Below are 9750 nucleotides of genomic sequence, written 5' to 3'. Positions count from 1 at the left end.
CCACATTTCTTGTGCGATCGTCATGAAACTTGGTCAGAAGATTGTCCCCAATGATATCTCGATCAAGTTCGAAACTGGGTCATGCTGGTCCAAAACTAGGTCCTAGTTCAAAAAGAAAAACCGTGTAGAAGTCACATTCTACCCAATCTTCATGTAACTTTGTCAAAGTGTTTGCCTTAATGATATGTTGGGTGAGTTAAAAAGTGGTTACGGTCCGTTGAAAAACATGCCACCAGGCGGCGGGGCAGTTTTCCCATATTGGCTATAGAGAACCATGTAAACACTCACAATTTTTGCCCAATCATCATTAAACTTGGTCAAAACATTGGTTTTATTGATATCTCGGACGAGTTCGAAAAAAAATGGTCCAGATTGGTGAAAAACACATGGCCACCAAGTGGTGGAGCAGTTTTCGCTATATGTATATGGTGAAAACATGTCAACACTCTAGAAGATACATTTTTGGTCCAATCTTCATGAAATTGGTCAGAACATTTGTTTCCTAGATGCGTGAGTTAAGTTCGAAAATGGTTCTGGTCCGTTGAAAAACATGGCTGCCAGGGGGACGGGGCAGTTTTCCTTTTTTTATATTTATATAGTAAAAAAGGCTTGTGGAACAGTCAAGAAGTCACATTTGTTCCCAATCATCATGAAACTTGATCAAAACATTGGTTTTATTGATATATATCGGAAAAGTTCGAAAATAGTCCAGATCGTAAAAAAACAAGACCGCCAGTGGGTGGGGCAGTTTTCTCTATAAGTATATAGTGAAAACATGCGAACACTATAGAAGTCACATTTTTGGCCCAATTTTCATGAAATTTGGTCAGAACATTTGTTTCCTAGATACAAGAGTTGAGTTCGAAAATGGTTTGGGTCCGTTGAAAAACATGGCTGCCAGGGGGGGGGTGCGCATATTTCTGATATATAAATATATATAGTAAAAAAGCTTGTGAACACTCTAGAAGTCACATTTTTATCCCAATCATCATGAAACTTGGTGAAAAGATTGGTTTTATTTATATCTCAGATTAGTTTGAAAATGGTCTCGATCGGTCAAAAAACATGGCCGCCAGGTGGGGGGGGGCAGTTTTCCTTGTATGACTATAGAGAAACCTTGTGAACACTCTAGAAGTCATATTTTTGCGTACTCATCGTGAAACTTAGTCACTACATTGGTTTTATTGATATCTCGGATAAATTGGAAAATGGCTTAGATCGGTGAAAAAACACACCTTTTAGCTCACCTGATTGCCCAGGTGAGGTTTTAGGGTTGGTTTGTTAACACTCTAGCATTCAAATTTCTCAAGCATTCTTTATAATAGTTGCTGATAGCTATATGGCCACACAAGTTCTCAGTCAAGTTTGATAATGAGCAAAATCGCATGATAAATGACAAAATTATGCCCTTAGATTTTCAAAATGTTCATTATATTATATATACAAAATCCCTGAAAACACTTTAGAGGTCACAATTTTCTTTCAGATTTTATGAATCTTGGTCTTAATATTTAACTTATAGCACTAATGATGTTTGGTCATGGGGGGTCAAAATATAGGTCACCAGGTCAAATTTTACAAAAACCTCGTAAACACTCCATACGCCAGAGTTTGGCTCAATAATGATAAAACTTGACGAGGATGTTTGTCTGGACAATATCTAGGTCAAGCTTGACGTTTGGTAAAGATTGAATGAACCGACTCCTCTCAGGTGAGCGAACTAGGGCCATATTGACCCTCTTGTTTATAGTACCCTAAAAGAATGATTATCACAAATTAAACAATAATATCCATATATATTCTTGCATATCAAAATGCGCATATCTATTATGAAAGCAATAGCAGCGCCAATTATATGTAGTATACTGACAGATTGACTTCATGCCTTGGTTAATCTACGTTAGTTTTCGGAAACAGCAATGTTCACTTTAAGAGTGCACCGGGTATTTCACATATGCTCAACGCACCCAGAGGACTTTTTTATTTTGTTGCGGTGGAAATGCGAGGAACGAAAGAAGATTAATTACAGCGATGACCAATCTCCAGGTCGTTAAGTGTGTGCTGTTCCGCACCGAGTAAACAACACCTCGTTTTAACTTTCTCATCCTAGTTTGAAGGTTAGGGTTGAGCGAGGATCGAACCTGTTACCCCTGAGTTCTGGCACCAGTGTGTTACCACCATCAAAATATTCTTATGTCTATGGATCCGCTCAATTATTTTGCATACGTACTTCTCCTTAGAATATAACGAAAAGTTATTAGTTACGTATAGCCTAATTAAAAAAACTACACATGACTGCCCTTTAGAGGAGGAGGGCCCAGATGTGTAAACACATTCTCCCAACCTCCGCGTAGATATTTGACTGGAACCAGCTTAGCTGGATCACATTGTATGTGAGAGCAAGGGACGACAACTCTCCGTAGAGATAGACATTCCCCATGCAGAGTTGTCGTTCCATGTTACCAGCGCTCAAGTGATTGGTGTAAAACTAGTATAACCACTCTGGATCAGCAGACGATTTATTAAAAACATCTTGAGTAGGCTCCCGGACCTATATACCTGACTCTCTAATCATTAAAATTGATCGTGCATATGCAAATGTATTTTATAAACCTGACTTTCCAAGAATGAAGATTGATCGTGCACATGCAAAAGTATTTTATATACCTGACAATCCAAACATTAAAATTGATCGTGCATATGCAAAAGTAACTTATAAAACCTGACTTTCCAAGAATTTAGATTGATTGTGCATATGCAAAAGTCTTTATATACCTGACTTCCCCAAGCATTAAAATTGATCGTGCATATGCAAAAGTCTTTTTTATACCTGACTTTCCAAGCATTAAGATTGATCGTGCATATGCAGAATTCTTTTATATACCTGACTTTCCAAGCATTAAGATTGATCGTGCATATGCAAGAGTCTTTATAACACCTGACTTTCCAAGCATTTATAGTGATCATGCATAAGAAAAAGTATTTTTATATACCTGACGATCCAAGCATTAATATTGTGAATGGAACCAGTTTCGGCTTCCCTTGTTCAATGTTGAAAACATAATGTTTTTGGATAAAACTTGTTTAATGTTGTGTGATAAAGACACGTTGAACAGTTATTTTATGTGAATTTTTAAAAAAAAATTTCGTCGTGTATAAGACTTTAAAACATCTCAAATTTCCCATGTTGGCATGTGAGCCACACTGGAAATAGTACGGGTTATACTTGAAATATTGTGTAAAACAAACAAACCACGAAATATAGCAAGTTATCCGCCACATTAGTTTATCAGATTACGGGGCATATAACATTTATCATCAAAGATTTAACTGATAACACCGGACACTTACATAAGGTCTGAGCTGGTACCACACAGACTTAAGCAGCAGATCAGGAGTAGCTTGAATGAGCTGTGTCCCCGGCATTGTCTGGAAATAAGTTATGAGGATAAACGTCGTCGTGGTTACAGCTGTCCGGCCAGCTATGTAGTTGGTATATGCGCTTCTCGCCATGGCGACCTGTGATTAGTGGGTGGTAACCGCACCGGACAATTGTCCTGTGTGATGCAGATGATGTCGATGATTGTTGTTGTTCATTATACAGACTATAATGACATGATGACGATGTAGTTTTAGTGGTAGTTTATGAAGATGAAAAAAAAGTTTATGGAGGTGAAGATGATGATGAAGATGATGATTAAATAAAAATGCGTTTTATACTGAATGGTTGCAAACGGTATTCTGATTGTGTAACGTGGACGATATGACAGGGCTATCGACATAAATAACGTAAATTAATTGATTTTCCTTTATTGTGACACATTTTTGTATGTATGTTTTTGTATTTTGTATGTTTACGGGCCACATGGTATGTCGTTTTAACATCTGGCGCTTGCAAGATATCTTTCACGTCGCTTTTTACAGCATTAAAACGTCATGCTTGAAATGTCATGATTTTATTTGTCCAGTTGAGGTTTGTTGATTACAATCTAAACATAATATAATAGTTGGTTTCGACGTAAGCATATACAGATCATCGTCAGTAATATATATTTATAATAACAGCTTGCGTTTTAAAGTAGGTACAAAACATACATCATTTCGAAAAATGAAAAATTTACAAAAACCAGAAATATATATGTTTTCGTATTTTCGTGACTAAGGGTTTCACATGGATGAGGTAAATGGTAAATACATAATGACCACATACTGTCAAACGTAGTTTAATAATATCAACAATTATTACATTCTTCTGAATCTTATTTGTTTTAGTGGAATGATACAATTATATTAGACCACATAAACAACATATTTCCTCGTGTTTTGAAGCATTTTTAACTGCACACCGCTAGTTTTGTTAGCAATGTTTTATTAGAGCTATTAAGTAGTTCAAAATACTTGTACATATTTTTTACTGGATCTATAATACTGTGGAATTATTCAATTCTATGTAAAATCGTATTTGTTTCAGTATAACACTAAAATCAGCACATAATTTGTATTTAAAAATTGTCAACATAGAAAGCAATTTAAAAGCACGAATATGCAAAAAAACACATTTACTGCATTTTGTTTAATTTGAGTTGATAAATGGATAGCTCAAATCATTGAATAATATTTCAGAATAGTAAGTACAAAATGTCGTATAAACGACTTCTGCTAACAGACAAAAGGTCCATTTCACACATTTAGGTCAATTATACATGTTTATTTATATTTCGTTAATCGCCATAACTTATAAATACCTGATTCAAGTGTCAATTATATTTCAGATTATTCTTTCATCCGATCGGCCGTGGTGTAGAACACGTCTTACATCATTTTCAATCAATTGCGTACACAAAATGCGTTTGTATTCTTCGTTGTACACTTAAATGCGCCCTTTCTAAAATGTTGGTCATTTTATTTATAAATGCATTGTTCAGTGTCAAAGCCTTTCATAAGCGTCAAAATGTTGTTATTATAGACATGTTGGGTATTAATAACATCATCATTACCAAAACAAAATTGATTTTCAGAGTTTGATATACTGATCGCACATGATATCCACTATTTTAATGCGTAGTCATGATAAAGGTGTTCAGCTATTAAAAATACTAATAATGTATTTATAAGTATATATTGCTTGTTTCCATCATATCTACATTGAGAGCAACGTCTAATGTAAAGGGATATGTCTATATCATTAAAATGTGAATAGATCCTTTAAGGTTACCAAGTTTCTTTCTGTGTATGATCACGTGGTTTCCAAACAAACATTTCGAATTTGTTTCCTGTTGGCATAAATGTAAAAAAAAACTAATGTTGTTTTCATTTGCAACACTCCTAAAAGTTCATAAACTTCTATTTTAAAACACATTTATGATGGTTACAGTAGGTAAGACTTTTTTATTTTCAATTTATAAAATAAATAAGGTAAGACTTTTTTATTTTCAATTTATAAAGGACACATGTTATCCTCTTTTTTTAAATTCATGGTTTAAATTTTGGTTGTACCATGGACTATTCTTATATCACAGCGTTTAACAGGGGGGTGGAGGCATTTAAAGAACCTAAATTATGTTTTTAATGCTGACCATTTTTTTCTCGCTCTTCTCACGGACAGTATTTACTTAAGATAAATACATGAGAGCTACCGTGTCTTGTTCATGAAATAAGAGCATATCCGTCGCCTGGTGAAAACATTGATTAATGAGCATACTTATTTCCCTCGTAAATAAATGTTTGCATAAAATAGGTTAAGTATTATAGATAATGACTTCAAGAGCATAATACAATTCTTATTTAACATTCTCTACTAATTAAGATATTTTAAAACTGGTTGTTTTTATATTGTGAGTTCATTAACGTCGCGTACAACGTACACGGCCATCACTAAATCGTGACGCTTAAATTGGCACTTTTAAAACGTTCTAGTAATCGGTTAAAGGGAGTGTAGTGGACGGCAGCTTTAAGGTATAGCACGGAAGCGATGTTTTCGATTAGATTTTTAAAAATATTTAATCCACTAAATCAAATATGAAATAATTGTTTCATTCGATCGCATTTGCTAAGTGAACTTTCAATTAACAAACAATGACAAAAACTACTGGATCTTTAATACTATGGAATTATTTAATTATATGTAAAATCGTTTTTGTTTCAGTATAACACTAAACTCAGCACATGATTTTTATTTATTTACTATGTCGTTTTTTAACATTTTAATTAATTTCGTATGGTAAATCTTGCTTGACCTTGTGGCTTGAAAATAATTACTTTACAGTAGTGTTTGTAAACTTACATCTTTGCCGATCCGTTTCATTTAAAAGGGACCGTTTCACAGATTTTGGCATGTATTGAAGTTTGCCAGTACATACTTTATGTTAATAAATGTAAACATTGGATCTAAAAAAAGCTCCAGTAAAAACAAGAATAAACTTATAGAAAGAAAACAAAGTAACCCTCATCTGGGCTCGAACCACTGATCTCAGGAGTAAAAGTCTTACACATAGACCACTCGGCTATTCATGCTCATACAATGATATGTGTATTTTATACTGTATATAAGCAATCCTCGTAGTTTCACAAAATGTAACTACAACAACAGAACTCTCCAAATTCTTCAATCGTTTCGCGTTGCAACGCTTTATAATTTTCAGGGTTTTAGGTCATCACAAGATGCATATTAGTGATATTTTAGAGCATTGTAAAATGCTCAGTATTACTGTTTTCTCACAAATATCATAACTACAACGAAAATGTGCGAATGTGAAACTTTTTTTTATTTTGTCAATTTTCCAAAACGTGAAAGGGCCCGTTTAATGTAATAAAGCGGTCTCACAAAACAGTGAATGCATTTTTATCAGACTTATATTTTGATCAATACATATATTTCACTATCTAGCATACTGTATAAACGGATGCTATGCAAGTGCACGTATTTTAAAATATGGTTGTATGAATGAAGTATTTCGTTTGTAGTTGATATTTAGTTTTTTCACTAGTAAAATGTTTTGTGTTTTATGCGTTTGCACTAGTCAGCTGATCAGTTTAGTTAATAAAACTTTCATTGTGATAAAAACACAGCAAAAACAAAACTAACAACAAAAAAACTCAAACATATAAACGAAAGAGCTCATACAATATAGCAACATTGTATTGCAATCAAACCCTAACCTAAAACGCACTGGACGTAATACAATATAAACAAAATACAATGCAATTATTTTCGGTTGACAAAATAGTGTCAAACGTAATGCATTTTTTATTAATTAATACATGAACCGGAAAGCGCAGTCTACTTTTTGGTACATTGTACATGTATTGTGGTTTCAATATATCTTCGCTTGGATGTACCAGTTGTATGAAGTTTTCTGAACATGACAATTGTTTACGAATCTTGTATTTTGAAATTTGGCCAATTATTTCTAAAGCGTTTTCGACCGATAAAATCGTTATCGGTATTTTTTTAAGAAAGAAATAACATTCCGTGATGCAAAATTTATTGTATATTTAAAGCTTATCAGGATCGACACTTTCCCCTTTAATTCAATGTTCTGTTTATATGAAGTATCTTCTAAACTGAACTTTAGTTTAGGAGGAAACTGTCGTTCATGAGAAACATGTGCTTACGTCTAATATGGGACGACACTTTACGCACATGCATTTAGACCGGTTTGTTCAGAGTTCGGCTGAAACTATTAAAGCTGTTGGTCACTGGCTTAGACAGGAAAATACAGACGATTTTCGTATCATACCGTTTATAGGCATTTCATGAGCTTATCATGCATGTATTGTTTACAACCAGCTATTCAGTTGCACTTGGTTGTATTTAGGCAATACACATTTTTAAAATCGCGCAAGCAGTCGAACTTATTCAAATTAAAATTACCGGAGACTTTCTTTTGTTAAATAAAAATCTTTTTGTTTTTGGCAATGCACTTACAAACTTTTTTCTACTCAAGTATACCGTTTTATTTTTACAAACGGGCAAAACCAAACTTATCAGAGTGTCTAATTATTCTATTCATAACTCAAACTTTCTAAAAACATGAAATGTAGAGAGGGAATGCGTGACTTATTGCTACATTGAACAAAGCATTTCATGTTGCGATTTACTGATGTAACGTTCTTCCATATTTGTACAAGGGACGCGAGTAATGTTGTGTATTGTGTTTCAAGGAGTATAGATTGTTTCGCCTGGTGTCGCGTGTGATACTTGTGGTTTCGTGCCCTAGGTAAGACATTCTGATGGATTGGAATTCAAACAACTACAACACGCCAAAACGACAAATACTTTGTCATGTGACTTCTTTATAGCTGTTTCCTGCTTCAAACAGAAAGAAGGAAAAACATAGTTTTGGTGCGTCTTTTGTCGTTCTTGCATGACGAATCATTGGCCCCCAGCAAACCAGTTAGAACGCTGAAACGACGTCAAAATGTAAAAATAATGGGCGCGCGAACGGAATATGTGTCGTGAAGCATTTCTTACGGGTACATGTGATGTCGATCATATTATCTATTGTTTATCCAGCATGAGAACAAAACTTTGGTTCAGTTTGCGAATCAAGCGAATTATTTAGACAAAAGCGAGAGAGTTCATCGTTCTTTGTTTGTTGGCCAAAAGCACTATCGGATTTAAACGAAACATATTTATTTTTTTTTGGGATGGGAGATCATGTCTGAGTGCGTACCAGATGAATTACTGTTGTTTAAAATATGTACTAGTTCTCTATGAAGAACGAAAACCAAACGTTGCATAATTATTACAACTTTTCAACGTATACAGCATTCTATTTTCCTAAGCAATATGTAATTTTTTAAACTGAACTCCAAATATAAACGCTACAAATCGGTATAAAGTGCGAACATGTCAACCGTAAATCTAGATTCTAAAACTCCAAAACGGTATGATATTTGCAAAAGTTTAAGTTAAAACTCGCGGGCTGTCCAAATCAGAAGGAAAACTTAATATATAATTATATATCTGAAAACGAAGGCTTTCTTATATTTTATAATTTGTCAAAATCGGCAGAGAAATGAAAGAATAATTTTAAAAAAGACGTGAGTGGGTACATAAAAATGTATAGCCCCGGCGCTTCGATGTACGCTTATCATAAAAGATCGATAGTTACGACACGGTTTTACGCGCGGTGGTAAAACATAAAATGTTTATTTCTTGTGTTTAACTCGCTTTAAATCCATTAATAACAACGGGAATACACTAAAAGTTATTTATTTTTTTGAAAGAGGAATTATAAGCAACAAGATTACGTATAAACCAATAAAATCGGATGCGTAGTTAATGCATAAGATTAAATTTACTACAGTAAGGGTCTAATACTCGATTCATCTCCTATCAATATAAGCTCCGTGCTTGAGTATACATATATTTATGAGCAAAAAACAATTTTCAAAAAGGACCCGCTCTGGATCTAAAGAAGGGGTGTTTTTGAAGTATCAATATCTGAAAATTAATTTGAATGCTCAAATTATTATGCCCATGTTCCTGTTTAGTACCTGTCTATTGAACATTAAACTACAAATCTACATTTTAAATATTCAGCTGTGATACCACCTTGAATTTCGGAAAGTACAAACACAATAGAAATGTATGTAAGTCTTGTAAATATTACAGAACTATATATAACATAGATTAGTCAACAGTTGTTAACATCGTTAACGTCGTTAATGTCTATATAATGTGATTATATGAAATAATATACTCAACGTTATTTAAACTTAACGTCAAGTTCTCAGTTGTGTGTA

General features: G+C 33.9%; 1 protein-coding gene across 6 annotated transcripts in view; it reads right to left on the bottom strand.

Moving 5' to 3' along the window:
- The window catches only part of LOC127855831 (glycine--tRNA ligase-like), a 254818-nt gene that overhangs the window by 19836 nt on the left and 225232 nt on the right, over window positions 1-9750 (bottom strand). The window lies entirely within an intron of this gene.

This window comes from Dreissena polymorpha, chromosome 13 (genome assembly GCF_020536995.1).
Source record: "Dreissena polymorpha isolate Duluth1 chromosome 13, UMN_Dpol_1.0, whole genome shotgun sequence".
NCBI classification, from domain to species: domain Eukaryota; kingdom Metazoa; phylum Mollusca; class Bivalvia; order Myida; family Dreissenidae; genus Dreissena; species Dreissena polymorpha.
Note: the sequence above shows the minus strand (reverse complement) of the source record. Positions and strands in the feature narration are given on the sequence as shown.